General features: G+C 34.1%; 1 protein-coding gene across 1 annotated transcript in view; it reads right to left on the bottom strand.

The window, feature by feature from the left end:
• LOC129944905 (piggyBac transposable element-derived protein 3-like) overlaps positions 1 to 18,585 on the bottom strand; it is a 60,234-nt gene that overhangs the window by 20,949 nt on the left and 20,700 nt on the right. The window lies entirely within an intron of this gene.

The raw sequence follows: 18,585 nt of genomic DNA, 5'->3' as shown, positions 1-18,585 counted from the left end.
ATGCTTCGACATACCTTTACAATGACATTTAAATGCTTTGTGCTCCTGCTTGTTTTCATTTCAAAAACTAAAAAATTATTTCTCTTTAGTCTTTAATGGTTTTTCATTTTGATCAATATGTCTCTGTTTATATTGTCTTGAAGGCTTACATTAAAAAAAAAACATGCAACCAACATTTTCAAAATTGACATGGAACCAAAACTATACGGTTGAGCCATCATTGCAAAAACGGATACAAACACATTTTCCAAAGTAATCTCACCATCACCAGCATACTCTCCTCGTACACATTCATTTATGGTGACATAACATGCGTGCTGATGTTTGTCCTTCCTTCCGTCATTATAGAGATACAGATGCGTACATACCTTTTTTGAACATGTACTATATATGATGAAAGTTCAAAAATAGTTAACATTTTATTTGACATTTTCGAAGTGAAAGTAAAATTTGAGTTATTTCATTGAAAGAAATGTGCCATTAAATTAAAGTCACACTCATAAGGTTTTCGAAATGTTTATATATAGCATACATAGTTTATAATATGGGTGACTATAATGGTACACACATACAAGTATATGATATATAATATGTTATTTATATGTACTATATTCATAGTGTTATAATGCCATAAATTATTTAAACTGAAACGTGATGGATTTTCAGATGGAATTTTAATTTCAAACAGAATTATTTCTTCCTTAGATACATAGATAGATATTTAGGAGTGGGTATACAGAAAAGCATGTTTTTAAGAGTTTTTGAGTTTAAATTTGGTAAATTGAGTTGGAAGAATGTCATTCTCAATCTAAAAGTGAAATATATGAACGTTTGTTTAAATTAAATTTTAATATTGTAAATTGTATGTGATATGTTAGAACGTATGTGCAGCACCTGTTTGACAATCATGAGTAATAAAAATAAAAAACAAAATTTCAAAATAATTACTTGTGTAGAAAAATTCAAAAACATGTGTTTGCAACACTATGATAAAGTAGAAAAACGGAAAATTCTATTAATTGTGTATGCTCTTTTTAATCCGAGTATTGGGTGGCGCAACAGTCCGTTGAGAACTAGGGCCTAGCGACTTACAACTCTCTACCATTCCTGGGTGCGACTACTGTTGTCAGGGATGGAAGGGACCTACAGCTTTAAGCCGAATCGGAACGGCATATTTGAGAAAGCACTTTTCATGACAAGAATTACTCTTGGAGAATTTGTCGATTGCTCGCAAGAGGCAGTACCCGTGAAAAAACTTTAGATGGCATAAGCAAGGATCGAAACCAAGACCTTTTGCGTGACAGTTCAATGAACTAACCATCATGCACGGGTACTACTATCAACCAAGCATAGAACTGAAAAAACTTTGCACTGAGTTTGAAGGTAAAGGACCTAAATAATTCATAATTTATAACATCTATATCATGAGCTTTAGTTTAGTATTATTTTAAACTTTAGAATTCTAAAAAGTAGTTTACTTAAAACAACCGTCAATCTACGATCAGAACCTCATAGTGAGTGCATTTGTTAGTATTAAATAAACAAAAAACAATTGCTATAGATTCGTTTCAAAACAAGAGCTTTAAGGGAAAGCTAATGAAATTATGTTGAATTAATTCAGTACGATTTATGTATATGAATTTCCTGATGAGGACGAACATGACAATTGATCATTAAATTGCTTTGTCCAGCATTTTAAAAGCCGAGTATAAAACTTTCTTTATTGACAATACAAAATTAATGTTGATGTGTAAATTTTAAGTTTAAACATAAATTAACAGCCTAAATCATCAAAATTATACACGTGGTTTCAAGTTGGTATTTGACACTTATCAAACTCAGCTGTCATTTGAAATGTCATAATACTAGTCTTAAACGAAATGCATACTCTGTTGAAATTATTCCAGTTGCAAGTACAAGTGTTGCAACCAATAACTACTGTTTGGATGACGGCGAGCGGCGGGGCAAGATTGAAGGTCATGAATTGAACAATATGTAGTTTGAAAAAGACAGATCAACAAGCCTATTATTATTTCGTGAGTATAGTTTCCTGGTTGCGTAATTTCAAATTTTAGAGTTGTCAATTGGCCAACATGACTATGCAGTTTGAAACTATAAAAGTTTTTGCTGAATCTAAGAAAAAAAACGTGTTTAAGGTAAAAATCCCCGAACCGAAGACCATTTGAATTCATTGTTTTTCACACTTAATTGCAAAATTATAAACTTTAAAAAATGAATGACCGTATACTTTGCAAAGATGCAAAGAAGATACTGAAAAAGTAGTATAAAAATAAAACTGAAATAGTTACGTTGACTTTGATTTGGTTATGTAACGAAGCGTTACATTTGCCCTCTACCATCTCAAACAATAATGGCAGAAACACAAATACGCTTCAGCCTCGGCTACGAGTTCAGCCAAAGGAATTCAATGGAGCTTCGACCTCACGTTACGTTTGACAATCGTTAGGAGAAGAACGTAATGTAACGTAATGTGACTCCAAACTGAAGAATATTACATGTAAAGAGGTAACAGTTCAACACAAATTCGTTTCTGTCTTTACTCAGTTTGAGGACCAATCTTGTTTACATTAAAGGAAGGAAAGAATTTGTTGTGAAAATTAACGAACCGAATTTAATCAACTTTTTTCCTTCCTCCAGTTTTCACTTTTCTTTTTCCTTGACATTTTCCACCTTTTCTCTGACTTTAAACAACACTTGAATTTCTTTCACTTCTCAAAGTCTTTCCTTCTTTTCTTTTTCTTTCAATCTCTTGAACCTCCGGTTCAGATTCTATCTCGCAAAAAAGTGATCTTTTTTCCATTCCCACACGCTTTCGGCCAATCAGAAAGTGTGGGTCTCGTTCGCGTTTTAATTCAGCTACACCTAGCATATTTGCAGAGTGAGCGAACGCAGTTAAGACAACACCACTTTTCCTACTCGCACGCTTCAGCCCAGCTTTATGTACTACCACCGTCATTGGATTCGCCGACCTCTGGTACTTCTTCCAGTGAGCGGGAATTCAATGGGTGCATTCAGCCACCCTATTCATTTTCTGTTCTTGCTTTTGAGTCAGATCAGGATAGAACAGACTCGTGAGAAATGTCAAAATCGAAGTTGTCATTTTTTTTTTAAGTTTTGATTTGGCTGTGCTTTGTGTTTTTTTCTCGTGATTTAAAAAAATTAAAATAATGTTATTTTGCCAATTTGTTTAATTAAATAATTATAAAATAACTTTCAATTCAATTTCTTTTACATTTCATCAAAGAATTGCGACGAAAAATCACTATCGGTGTCTGAACCACTGACATTTTCATTTAGTATTATATTAGAAATCACTTGATTTTCCATTTCAATAATTTTGAATAATATTTGTCATAGTAAAAACACAAACAAATTAAAAAAAATAAGCGAGAAACGAAAAATTCACACAATTTTCAATTTTTTTTTTTACAACTGACGTTTAACTGACTGTTCTAACTTGATCTGACGTTTCTCACGAAACCGTGCTGTTCTGATCTAGACAAAACCTCGGTGAACACAACTATCAGCAATCGAGGAACAAGTGTCACTCGTGCCCTTTTTTTGTTGGTTTTGGTTGGACAGACCAATTGTCTGTCAACTTGGTTGGTATGCGTGCAGACCGTCTGTCGTTCCAACAATCACTTTGTGGACCGCCCTACGCACAAATGTTCTATTTTGTCCACACATAATTTTGGTTGCTTTTCCATTATATAATAAGAGCAGGACACTCACTGATGGAAGACAGGATTCAACTGAACTCTTATAGAATATATTGGAGGCACAACGAAAAACGGAAGGTTAAAAGGGAACAGGATATAGAATAGGTGAGTGAAAATTGTTGTGGTAAATTTTACCGCAACAAATTACCGACTACAGTTGGTATGGTCTCTCCAGTACAGGACCGTCTCATAATTTTTGGAACCCGCTCCCAAAATACTTTCTACTTTCCCTCCGGTTATTCGCCAATCTACTTCTTCTAAATGTATAAGACAGGCATATGCCACTCGTTTATTCTCTAGTTTGCTGCTAGGAAAAGGTAGCTCCTCTCCCAATCGTTATTCCGGTGCTACCTTCTATAACCAACTATAATAGAACTGACCGAGCTTAAGCCAACTTAAGGGAAAGAACCAATACGCAGCCTTATATGTCACTAACCATAATAGACGTTCTGCTCAGTTTCATTAAATTTCGCTAACATCCGCGCAATTACGCAAGAGCCATTTAAATGGTTCGAGCCTAAGCAAATGTCAAATTCGCTTGAGTTACTTGAATCCATTATGGTTACTTTTTGTTTTGGCGATAACTTCTGATAACTTTTCGTTCGGTTTTGACATAAGCTCACTTTCGATTAAGTCTATTATATAGTTGGGCCATTAAACGCTTCAGCTTCGGCTTCGCCTGACGTTTACGAGTTCAGCCATAGGAATTCAATGCATGCTATCACAATGAAGCTTCGACTTTACGTTCCATTTGACAATCGTAAGGAAATAACGTAATGGTATGTAATGTGACTCCAAACGGAAGCTCTAGTTCAAATTTGCTGAACATTTGCTTAGTTCAATTATCTGAACATTTGCTTTGTCTGACAGCTCAACAGCTGTAAAAAAGTCAACAAACAAAATACATTTGCTTTTGGAAGGATTCCCATTGGTTATTACCTATAGGCTGTGTAAGCTACTTCCGTGATAATTTTTTTTTTCTATTTTAAAACTCATATTTTTTTATTTTGAGAAAAAATAACAGCTGCTAATGACAGAAGTGCCAATTTAAAAATGTCATATTGGAAGTGTGATTCAAAGCAACCTCGAAGCAGGCAGACGTTGGCTGAATCACAAACACGCTTCAGCCTCGGCTTCGTCTGCGTTACGGTGGGCCTGCTTCGAGGCTGCTTTGAATGACATTTCTATTATTTCATTCCTCCAAAGAGCAAATATTTTGTTTGTTGACATTTTTTATAGTTGTTAAGCTGTCATACAAAGCAAATGTTCAGAAAATTGAACTAAAGCTTCCGTTTGGAGTCACATTACATTCTTTTCCTTACGATTGTCAAACGAAACGTGAGGTCGAAGCTCCAATGTGATAGCATGCATTGAATTCCTATGGCTGAACTCGTATACGTCAGGCGAAGATTAAGCGTGTTTGTGATTCAGCCATGATTCAGCCATTAGCCATTAGTACCGACTACCGACTATCTTTCGGTTTGCTACCAGCGGCACAAAGGGAATTCAGTATTTTAATCCCGTTTATTCCCACACGCTTAGTCCACCCGTTTATTCTTTAGTTTGCTCCTAGGGACATTGAACGCAATTCCAACCGATTCTGGGGTCACTAACTGAAAGAACCTTGGACAATCTCAGTGTAATCGTGGCTAGTTCTCAGCTGACCATTCTCTAACCTTTGTTAGGAACAAGTATATACCCGTCATCTGTGTTTGAGTGATGTTTGGCTATTATCAAAAAGCGTACTCTGTTAAGAAAGTTCAGCACGTGCTTCTTACGAAAAATTGTGTTCAGCGACAAAGCTCATTTTTGGCTCAATGGGTACGTATATAAGTAGAATTGCCGATTTTGGAGTGAATGTCAACCAGAAGCTACCAAATCATCCAGAAAAAGTCCGAGTTTGGTGCGGTTTAGGTGCAGGTGGCATCATTGGACCGTATACTTCTTAAAAGACGAATCGTAACGTAACTGTGAATGGTGAGCTTTACCGTGAGATGATATCCAACTTTTGTTTGCCCAAATTGCAAGAGCTTGACTTCTATGACATGTATTTTAAACAAGACGACGCCACAAGCCACACAACACGCGCAACAATGGACTTATTGAGAATCGAGTTCGGTGAACATTTTATTTCACGTTCGGGACCGGTCAATGAGCCCCTAGATCGTACGACTTAACGCCTTTAGACTATACTATCGACCGTACTATCGATTCAAATAAAGATTTTAAAGAAGTATGAATGAAACATGCTTAAGAACCAATAAACGAAAACTCTATTACATTACAAATCTACAAAATAATTTGATGAAACTTAACTACACATAACATCTCCAGCTACAGTTCACAAAATATATAAAAAAAAAAACCTAAGTAAACTAAGCTTTCTTAAAATATCTCTTGAACTTTACCTTAAATCATTCACATTTCGTAGTAAATCTCCTTGCAAAATTCTTGTCATTCAATCATAAATCAATTTCACTTTGGATCTGCATATTAAAACATACACATTCGGAAGAGTAAAAAATCGATTCATCTTCAAAAGAGTATTATTTTCGATTACTTATAAAATACCAAAATTTAAATAAAACCCTCTTGCCAAAATCTGATTTATATATGCCCGCCATCTTTTGTCCAAAACCTCATTCATCTGCATCTGGTAACTATACGAAAACTATACACGGACTCCAACACAAATCAAACTTTCTGCACTGCAACTCCAACCCAGGATCAGACAAAAACCCCTACAAATAAAAAAGAAATAGAAAAATAAATCCATTTTCACTCTTCGATTGAACAAGTGTCCTCCACATTGTAAAAATAAAAAAAATAATAAAAAACCCTTAAAAATATTCATATAGGGTATATGCATATATAAACAAACACAAACACAAACATAACCTCTCACACACACACACACGTAAACAGCATTTAACACCACAATGTCAGAGAGCAAAGTAATAAATATCCAAGAAAATGAAAAATGTTCTTCCGCTTTCGGCTCCTGCTCGATAAACTTCCCAGAACGGACCGTAACCAGATATGTATATTCCCATACTCGCCCTAAGTCTCTCGGGTTACACGTTATCCGCCCTCGGGCAGCTTTAAGTGGCCTCCTCAAACTTTCAGATTGGAGACAAAACCCTAAGCAGTTGACCGTTGGGGGTTTCGAAGTCACCATCATTTTGCCTCTTTCTCCTATAACCAAGCCAAGCCAGGCCACACCACACCACACCACACCATACCATAACACCGCCGCCACACCGTCCAACATCACATATGGCTAATATTATAGTAAAAGCTGCTTCAGTCCTTTCAGAGAAGCAAAAATCCCTACCACATCACCACTACAAATATGTCCTTTCTACCATAAAGGAATGAAAAGGGTTAAAGTTTCAAAAAGTGATGCAAACAACTTTACATCCCTCAGAACTCACAACCAAACCGAACCTAACCGAACCGATGCGATGCGATGTATTTTGATCCACTTACACGAGGCATGTGTATGCTCGAGAAACGAATATAGTCCAGTCAGGTCGGTCTTCAGTAGGTAAGCAAGCAAAAGCAAGGCAAGGCCATCTACTTCATCCTTCCACTTCCATCCAAGTCGGTTTTATGTCCGTTCGTTGGCGTTAGTTGATCGTCCCTCGTGCTTGTTCCTCGTTTCCTGCTAATATCCAATAAAATATATGGAAATGTCCAAATTTGTTAAGCATAGAGGAAGCAAATAAATCTATTTCGTTCTTGTGCTTCCTCAATGCCACCTATACCTCTTCCTCTTCGTCTTTTGATGAAGCAGTTTAATGTTGCTGTAGATGGCGCTCCGCTCATATACTCGTAGAGTCCTTCCAACCAATGGATTTCAGGACATATACACCTCTACTGATGTTACTGTCATGGGAAGAAGAATACTCGTATAGAGGAAAACGTTAGTGAATTCAAGTGTCATCCATTTTGCCAGGAGTAAGATCCGCTTTGAAGATGATGCAAAAATCTTGGACATCATAAACATAAAATCACTTACAAACTATAAATGATCATTATTTTCACAGGGAATTCAAATTTGTAAGATGTACATTATGTAAATAGAGCACTCGAACAGAGGTACATATTTCGTATTTGGTGTGCAGTTGTGGAAAATTCTTTTAATTATAAGTCAAAGAAAAGTTACCGTTTCAGCAATAATATAATTACAAACCAATGTTCCCTTTATTATAAACGTTAAAAATGAAAGAATTGATTTACAGCTATGGCCAAAATAATTGGAACAACACTTAAAATTTGGTATTTATAAAGAGTTTTTCTATGGGGAGATGTTTATTTTGACAGTTCGTGGCAGCCATATTGTTTCTTATATTTTCTGTCCAAATATCTTCTTTTAATACAACACTAAGGACAAATCATTACGTAAATGGAATATTTAATGTTTTTGTGGCCAAATTCAAGTGCACTACATCATTGAACAACCAGCCAACACCCGTACGAACACATTACAGATGTTAGTGCAAGAGTAGGCAGTCAATTCCGTTTCGATCACAAGAACTTGGCCAAACGTAGGCCACAACGGCACAACATGGCGAATTTTACCGAGCTAATAAAGTAAAAAGCTGAGCGTGACTGACTTTGTTTTGTTTGGTATGAAAAAAACAGATGGAAAATCCTAAAGCTATTGACAGTTTATTTAAACGAAAAGTCCGAAATAAAGCAATGGTTTTATCAAAAAATTTCAATACCAGGAGGTTAAGTATAGAACGAATATTGACTAAAATCATAAATTGAAACAGTTATTCATTGAAAATGTACTTATAGTTGCTATGGGTACATATATTTTTATTTACAAAGACCACGGGAAGACGAACAAATATTCTTTAACAGGATGGGAAATCCTGTTGTAAGTAATACTGAAAGAACGATATGAAATTTTTTTAGTCGATTTTGTTTTAAGATTTGTAATCATAAAATGAGAATAGTGGCATTAATGCGACTCATTCTTATGGAAACATTCAAATGAAAGACAATTTTTGGAAAACATTTTTAATGTGCGAGAACAAAACTATTGGCTTTTGGGTAAAAAACAACACTTCGTACGTTATAGATAACTCAGTATAACCAACATTTTTTAGGTGATAGTGGATATCCATTAGAACCTTGGTTGCTTGGTTGATAAAACAAAAAGTCATTTTAATAATATTCATGCAAAAGCTAGAAATTTAATTGAACGCTGTTTCGGTATTTTCAAAGGTAAGCAATATGGGAAATTACAAATTAACTTATTTCAAGACTTCAATATACATTTTTGGAATCCTCAGGTCGATGGACAATTCTCTATAGGAAGAAAGAAAGAGTTGCTACGAACCGATACAAATTGATACTTTTGCTCTACATAATATTTATATACAGTGGTCGGCATAACTATTTTAACAGATGTACATCTCTCGTTCTTGTGATAATAATTTAAAACGGTTAAAGTTTGAAGAGAGCAAACCGATAACAAGTTAATAAGTATGTTATAATAAATCACTCAATGGTCAAACTCAGTCATTTGGATGGTGTTCTACTGCAAGGCTGCTCTTTTTGTATTTAAAGTGCTATTTTCTAAAGGACAAAACTATTTTGACGGATGTTCTTCTGTATGCTTGGTAAGTTATATTAATAGTTTTTACAAATTTAAAGCATATATCAAAAAGTTGAATTCATTAAGGCTCCGATTTGTGCAAAAATGGTTAGAATGGGAGAACTAAGTATTGAGGTTAGAGCATCTATTGTCGCAAGATTTAATTCCGGCGTATCTATTAAACAAATACGCAGGGAACTGAATTTATTAAAACAAACCGTACACTACAAAATAAACAAACATAAAAGAACGAATTCTATACAAAATCTACCAAGGAAGGGTAGAAAACGAGAAACTACTCTAAGAGAAGATAGGCATATTTTGATAGAATTCACCAAAAATTATGCATTAACCCCAAAATGCTTGGAGCTTGAAATGAAATCCCTCCAAAAAAGTTCCGTTAGTGAAAGAACAATTCGCAGACGTCTCAAAGAATGTAATTTTTGGACGTATACAATATAAGAAAGATACCATTTAGTTTCTGAATGACATTGGATTGGAAACCCTTAACTGGCCACCCCAAAGACCTGACTTAAATGTCATATAAAATTAATGGGCTTATATAAAAGGAAAGAGGAATTCATCATTGAGCCAAGGAGGGATGGGACTATTTTTGAGGTGAAAACAATTACCTGTAATTGGCTTACAACTTTCATGTGGGTGCGGTGGCGTAGTGCGTAGTGCACTAGCTCCTCACACGCTAGATCGCTTGTTCAAGCCCAGCTCGGGCAAAAGTTCTTCAAAAATTAAATTGAACAAAAAGCGATTAAGCACCACTAAAGGAGTCTGATGATCGGGTTGGCCCCCGTGAAATAGCTATAACTCCAGCCTATGAACTTGGTGGTAGCACACACAAGTTGTTGTTGTTTCATTCTTATATTCAAAAGAGATTTTTATTTGTATTCACTAATTAATCTATTACAATAAAATAATTGTGCCATCAAATTATCCATTTTTCGCCTAAGATCCAATTCCTATGTCAGTTTTCCAAAACAAGATATTCAATCTGTCAAAATAGTTATGCCGACCACTGTATAATATAATGTTGAAAATGCCAACATTTTAATAGGAAACGAAAACTTCCCTAGCTATATTGGGCGAATTGCAAATATTAGAAATTCATTTCTGAGTCTATTATTTATTGTTATTTAAATATATTTATACTAGGTATATTTCTGAAAAAAGATAACTTCATTAGCATATAAAAACAACTGCATAAATTAACATAACTAGAAACTAAACATAATAATTCTATAGCTTAATAAAAAAAAAATGAATTCGAATACAAAATTAATCACAATACACATACACAATACACAATTTAAAAATATACTTTTTGAAATTTATTTTCTGCAATGTCGTTGCTACCTTCCAGTTTTTCAATGACTCTGGCTTGGAACATTGCATCCTGCTGATTTCGCTCTCTCAAAGTTTTCAATAATTAGTCCTGAAAAATTGAATCAGTTTCCATTTGAGCATTCAGTAATTCATTTGTATCCTTCTATTTTCGGCGTTTTTTCATGGGAAAAACAATACGTATAAAGTAGAAAGGTAACAACATTTTAAGAAACCAACCTTTTTCCATTTTGTACAGGCTCATTTCCTCTGGAATGCTGTGGACTTTTAGCTATTCTTCTTAATATGAATTCTATATTATCTTCATAATTTATTTTTGAATCCGAGGAAGATGGGGCTGTCGATGGTGCTGCTGCTGCCAACGCCGATGCAACTGATAGAGTTGTTGCGGCTATGGATGGTTCTGGGCTTTGAGCACCAAAAGAAGGGCACTTCAATCCGGATACTGCCTTCCGAATTGATGTCAGCTCATTTATTTTTTCCTCATCCTCCGTAATTTGTACTCCTTCGATTTTTGCATGGACAACAAATTTTGGCTCAGTTTTTTCTTAGCTCGATGTTTGTAGTCAGTCCAAATTATTATAAAATAAGTTATTTACACAATTACAATTATATTTACATTCCTCCATTCAGCAATGTTTTTCATAGGTGGGCTATTCGAATTTAAAATTTTAGGTAATTCGTTCCACAACTTACTAAGGTCCACCTTCCCTTGTAAAGAATTAGGATTATACCCATTGGCCAAGGAAGGACATCTGAGCACCAGTTTTGTATTAATGCTAGACATTACATGTTAATGTGTATAGCCATATCGAAACAAATAAATAAAATAAAGGATGCTCATCTTATCATTTGATACATATTTGGAGCTGATTTTGTGTTACTAGCCTGTGTATTTACAAAATTATATATTAAGATTTATCAATTTACAAACATATCAGACAAAAAACTTATATTTTGAAACTAGAGTTTTATCGTCGGCGGCGGCAACAAATAAAAACACTAAAAGTAACAGTAACAATAAACATCACAAAGTAGTTAGCGTGTTTGGTAACATGACATTTTTTACAAATTTTAAAAATTTCTCTTAGAGAAAAACCAAGTTTAATAACATTTTCCAATTAACGAACAAGCATTATCTTTCGTTGAGTTCATTTTGACATTTCAGTCATAATGAACGATATTATTGACGATATCGTTAATGATAATCGTTTCGGAAATTACGGAATGTTTCCCCTGCTCTGAGCTAAAAAAGAAAAATGTCTATTTTGTTACCTTACCATTTCAATTCTTAAAATGTTTAAATTTTATTTTGGCACCATCTTACCGCTTTTCAATGTTCACAATCCAAAACTCTATCTTCACTAAAATATTTGTACTCAGTTACTGACTTATTTGTGTGCACTGATTCCATCTTAAATTTTTCGATGTAGCGTATTCCCTTATTAAAAAACATGGCTTACGAGTATATTTGATATTAAGTTTACTTACTTCGTAGGAACCACAATTTTCCGGACGGACGGACGTCCTACTCTACGCCATGCTTCCGCTGTCTTATCTCATACATTTTACCGCAAAGAACTTTTCAGTTGGGCGTTCTTCTTCGCTCAAGTGTACTAAGTGCCCAGCCCACCGCTGTCTGTCTACAACGCTTTAGTTTCGTGGTTATATCAGCTTCACGGTATATTTCAGATTATTTATTGTTTTACTCGTACCTCCTCCGGAAATGTCCTTTCTCGACTAGACGTTTGCCTCAAATTTGGAAAAAGGGTTAGGTGTCTTTGGCTATGTTTTGGATCCATAAGTGAGTATTGATAGGACGCCCACAGTCTTATGCGACAGCAGCTTCGAATTAATGGTGAGATTTTTGTATTTATCTGACGTTACAATTGATCCAAGGTAGGTGAAAGATTGGGTCACTTCAAATAAGTGATTGCTGTTGGGGTTTCCAAGTTTCTAGCAGATGAACCCACCAATTCCTTTGTTTTTCTCTAATTTATGTGCAGTCTCAGGTCTTGTTGGATTTTTCCAAGGATCTCGATGTCATCTGCGTAAGCCAGGACGATAGCCCCCCTAGTAGATGTTTCAGAGTCTCGAAGTGCTTTCTCCAACGCAAGGCCAGTCGATCCCCTTGTCAGAGTCCATTGAAGATGTTGGCTGGTCTGGATAACAATGCACATACCTTTACTTGGCCTTATCATTTTTTTGGCGATTCTCTCACGGCCTTATAAAGTTTTATCCCGGCTATGCTACCGTAAGTGGCTTTAAAGTCTCTATGTGTGTATATATAGTTTAAAGACCCTTATTTTTATTGAGAAAAATCAATTTTGTTTTCTTACTTGGAACTGAAATTTTTCTTGAAGAGTTAATTATCACATATAATTGACATTTCTCAAAAGATTCGCTTTGTGAGAAGGTTTATGTCCAATCCCTTCAATCTTATGTTCAATGGAATTATTCTTAGTAAGATTCAGGTCCAGTTATTGAAAATACCACTCGAAAACAAAAGTTATATTTTCCTTTTGAAATCAGAGCAATATTTGGTTTTTTTGATTTTTTTTTCAATTTTTCGGTCTTCTATCGCAGTCTTACTTATGGATATGTCACTATTATTCACTACAAAATATTTTTTATTTTAGTGTATCGCAGTTAAATTCAAAAGTAAAAAGAGGCTGGGATGCGACCCACACTGATAACTTCCCATCCCGTCTGTCGATTTGTCTTGCTTAAAAGTTTGTCTTTATGTACTCGTATCAATTTTTACCAAATTTGCGTACTATTTTTTGTAGATTTTATTTTTGATATGAAAAAAGGGACTGTTGGATTTTTATATAAAAATTACTGAATATCGAAAACAATATTTTCTGTGAAATAAAATAAGTTTCAAGCCAATATTTTTAAGTTTTGAAAAGCTATTTGAGCCGAAAGTAAATTTTTACCAACTTTTATAAATTATTTTTTTTAGGTTTTTATTTTTTGTAAAAAAAACTGTCAATTCGATTTTTTTCAAACTTTAATTGTATGTTGACAACAAGATTTTTTGAAAGATAAAAGATAACTAAAGCCAATATCTCAAAGTTTTGAAAAGATATTTGAGTCGAAAATCAATTTTTACCAATTTTAATAATTTTTTTTTTAGGTTTTTATTTTTTGTAAAAAAACTGTCAATTCGATTTTTTTCAAACTTTAACTGAATGTTGACAACAAGATTTTTTGAAAGATAAAAGTAAATAAAAGCCAATATCTCAAAGTTTTGAAAAGATATTTGAGTCGAAAATCAATTTTTACCAACTTTTATAAATTTTTTGTTTAGGTTTTTATTTTTTGTAAAAAAAACTGTCAATTTGATTTTTCTCAAAATTTTTTAGAATGTTAAAAACAATATTTCTTATAAGCTAAAATAAAATTGAAGCCTTAATTTCAAGTTTTTGAAAAGATATTTGAATCGATATTCAATTTTTACGAACTTCGAGTAATGTTTTTTTTTAGATTTTTATTTTTTATAAAAAAACTGTCAATTAGATTTTTCTCAAAATTTTATCAGATGTCAAAAACATTATTCTTCGTTGCACAAAATTGTTTTAGAGATAAAATCATATTTCAGTCGTAAAATTTTGGAGGTGACAAATTTTTTTTTCAGTTTTATTGATTTAAAAAAAAAAACCGTTATATTGATTTTTTTCAAAAAATATACGTGTTTGGTATCACGTTACAATCTATTATATAAAATTTAATTCAAGTCTCTAGCGTTTTTGGTTCGTAAGATATTTAGGGTTAACCAAAATTTTCACCTTTTTTTCAAACTGCTATAGTAAAAAAACCACCCACGCAATTTTGTTGAGAGCCCTTTCTGCATCTTTCTGCCTTATTATCTGTATAACAAAATTTATTTGAAGTCGATATCTCTTCTAGTTCTTGAGCTATGGACCACGAAAAAAACGTCGCGAACGTACGGACGTACGGACGTACGGACGTACGGACGTACAAACGTACGTACACACGCACGCACAGACATCTTTCTAAAAATCTTTTATTTCGACTCTAGGGACCTTGAAACGTCGAGAAATGTCAAAATTTTCAATTTGACAAATCGGACCCATTACAATAACTTCCTATGGGAAGTTAAAAAATGTTCTTAATATTTTGACCATAGCTGTGCAGATGTAAATATACGAGTATAGTGGAGTGTATACCTACTTATTTGATAAATTGAGTAGTGTATTTTTAGATTGATGTATGTATGTACTGTGCATATGTGTGTTTGGGGATGTAAGCCTTTTGAAAGCCAAAAGGGTACACACGATGGTTAAAATCGGCTTATAAGTTTCTATTCATTCAATATCATGAATAAAGTGTTTTTTGTTGGTTAGGCATTGAAAACCATTTTCATGTAATAATTTAAGTCTTATCTCGAGTCAGGAGTCAAGAGGATATAATTATCTATCCTTTCCTTAAACCAAAATTATTTATATGCTTGTACGAAGGCATCATGTCTCTAAATAACAAAAGAAAGAATATTTGTTTGGTTTTGAAGAAAAAAAAATAATTAATAGATCAATTAAAGTGTTATTTTTACATATGTTAAGCGTCAAGGGCTTTCATTTAAAGTGTTCGTGTTAATCTTCCCACGTTGTGTATAATCTGGATTAAAATTCTGAAAAAATACCAATTGTAATCGACTTAGATGAAGCTTTATTTTTAAATCATTTCTGTGGGGTTTATCAGTAAAAAATTGTATATTTATATTGATGTGCATGCCCAATTCACACATTTGATGTTGTATGTCCTTGATAACTTCACGATTTCTATCTTTACGTTCGATTGTGGGGTTTTGTCAATAATCTTTCCTTTCATATGTATGCCTACAAAAAGAAAGTCTTAAGGTGTTACCACAAAATTTTGGTGGACAATTTTGATCACATCTCCGAAAAATAACAGTTTCAAAAAAACTTTCTTAATGCAAAATTTTATTTGTTTCATTAATTGTGTAAGGTTGTTGAAAATCACCGTCATCTAATTCCGGAGTGTGAGTAATGTCAGGGTTGGAAGGGACCTACAATTTTTAGGCTGAATCCGAACGGCTTATTTGAGAAGGCACTTTTCATGACATTTTTACAATTACAATACTTAAAAGCGATTATTATTTCGTTATTAGTACAATAGCGCTGTTTTTACGTATCAATTGTCAAAAGATGACAGCTTCAAAAGCGACAAGTCGGTCTCAAAATGAAACCTCTTTCATTTCTTTTCGAAGGAAAAGGAAAACTGTAGCTCTTATTGGCACAGTCAGTTATGTCAAATTGACTCTGTAAGATGTGTTCTTTTTGGATTTCTTAAGTCATATTACTTACTTTTACTTTAGTTGGCGCTACAGCGCATTGTGCTCCTGGGCCTCAAGTAATAACTTTCGTCAGCTTACTCGATCTCTAGCTTGTTGCCTCCAGTTTCGAATACCAAGTTGACGTGCGTCGGCCGCTGTGCGTCGCTGCACAGCTCGTATAATTCCTGACCAAACCGGACCATAGATCGTTCGCAGAACCTTGCTCTAAAAGATACCAAGAGATCCTTCATCCGCCAGGGTCCATGCCTTTGCACCATACAGCAAGACTGTGATGATTAATGTTTTGTACAGTGTCCCTTTGGTACTTCGCGATAGAGCCTTATTCCTCAGTTGTTTACTTAGGCCAAAGAAACAGCGGGTAATTCTGCGTTTGATCTCTGCGCTGATCTCATTTGCAGAATTATCAGCAGTGCCCAGATAAACAAATTCGTTTACCACCTCAAAGTTGTACCTATCAATTGTCACATTTTGACCAAGTCTACGGTGTGAATCGACTCTATTTGATGACAGTAGATACTTCGTTTTGTCCTTGTAAATGTCAAGACCCATTTTCTTCGCCTCGTCATTAGAGAAAGCACCCGTCGCTACTCGTTTGGTTCTTCCCATAATGTCGATGTCATCTGCATATCCAAGATATTGTGTGGATTTTTAGAAGATGGTGCCACTTGTATTGGCGTTAGTGTTACGCACCACTCTTTCAAGAACAATATTGAAGCAGCTACATGACATGACAGCGCATCGCCTTGTCGAGGGCCTCGGGGTCCAATTTTGACGCAGCAACGAGAATTTTCCAGCGCCATTCTGATAAGTCGTATCAGTTTGGTAGGAATACCAAAACTCAACATGGCACAGTGTAGTTCGTTCCTGTCTACACTGTCATAAGCTGCTTTAAAATCGATGAAAAGATGATGTGTTTCGTTGTTATGTTCTTGGATCTTTTCCAGGATTTGGCGTAGAGTGAAAATTTGGTCTTAAGTCATCTACTCATAGAAATTTTGACTATAACCCAAAAACCAGCATTAGGACCTGGAATACAACATAAACGAATTTTAGTCCTCATCAGACTTTTTTCAATACTATACACAACATTCAACTCTTTTAAATTCAAATTCCATTTCCATTTATATAAATTTAGAAACAAATTATTTACAACGAATATACATATTTCATTTTCAGATATTCCATTTAAATTTCTTTTTTTATTTTTGAGCATACATAACATTTGAACTTGAATAATTATGAGCAATAGCTTATCTCATTTCTTTTTTTAATTAACTTTTGTACCTAGCACAAACTTTAGCATACCCAGTCAACCGATTTGGCTATAAGTGCCATTCAAAACAGCAATCTAAAAACTAAATTGCAACAAAATGAATGAAATAAAAAATAAAAAAAAAACAGCATAAAAAAAACAATTTCAATTGGTTTAAATTTCAATAAATAAAAACAACTTTTTTAGTTGGAATAAGTCTTGTTTCATTGACTCTTATTGCAATACATAACTACACTGACAAAAATGGTTGGAATCAATAAATTTAGCTGTAGAGCCTCAAATCCTGAAAAGAAGCTAAGATAAGAAAATGTAAAAGGCCTGCCTTTAAAGAGGTAAACAGTAAAAGATTTCATTTTAAACAACTTGCTCTTTGGGCAGTTGTCATTTTAAACATATGAAAAGTTAAAATTACGACATTTGATCACGCTATTCTGAAATTTTTTTATATTCAGACAACACGAGAGACTTGAAAGAAAGAGAGAAAGAAAGTATTAAGTTTCTAGTATCTGATTGGCCAGCATGGAAAAATTGCCTTCCAATTAAGGCAACATTATTGGAAAGTTGACTAGAATTTGGGCATTTTGCCCATAACTTTTTGTAAAATTGGTCTTTTTCAAAGGTATGCACAGCATTGGAAAGGGAATAATTCCTTGATCACATTTTAGCCCTCTTGGTGGTCTAGACCAAGAAATAATGGAGTTCAAAAAATGCCCTCTAAGAGCCAACTTTTGACCATCTAGGACGCGTATTAAGCGAGATATTCGCATTTAATGTTTCAACGTGCAATTTTGCCCATAACTTTTCCAAGATAGGCACAGCAATGGAAAGAGAATGATTCCTAGATCCTCAAATTTCAGCCTTCTTGTACTCCCTTCAAGTGAAAAATAGTTAAGTTCCAAATTTGAAATAAATGATATCGTTCAAATGTCGTTTGGAACGATATATGTACGATTCAGCAATGCTTTCAATTTGTAAAACAACAAAAAATGCGCTTGTACTACAAAACCAAATGAACAAACCGCAGTTTTGTAAGAAAAGTCGTATGACCGTGTTATTTTTCGAAGAGGCAATTACAATTTTCCAGTGGGATATTGAAATTTAACACTCAAAGAATTATTTGTTTGGTGTCAAGATTAAGTTAAGTTATTGAGGTGCGCATTGGGAATGAACAAAATTACCTGATTTTTCATAAAAATACTTATTTTATTTAAATACCAACATAAACCTCTTATTACAAAACCCTATATTTTACTTAATTTCATTT

The sequence above is a fragment of the Eupeodes corollae genome, chromosome 2 (genome assembly GCF_945859685.1).
Source record: "Eupeodes corollae chromosome 2, idEupCoro1.1, whole genome shotgun sequence".
Classification (NCBI taxonomy): Eukaryota; Metazoa; Arthropoda; class Insecta; order Diptera; family Syrphidae; genus Eupeodes; species Eupeodes corollae.
The sequence above is the reverse complement of the archived record's forward strand: the minus strand, read 5'-3'. Positions and strand labels throughout refer to the sequence as shown.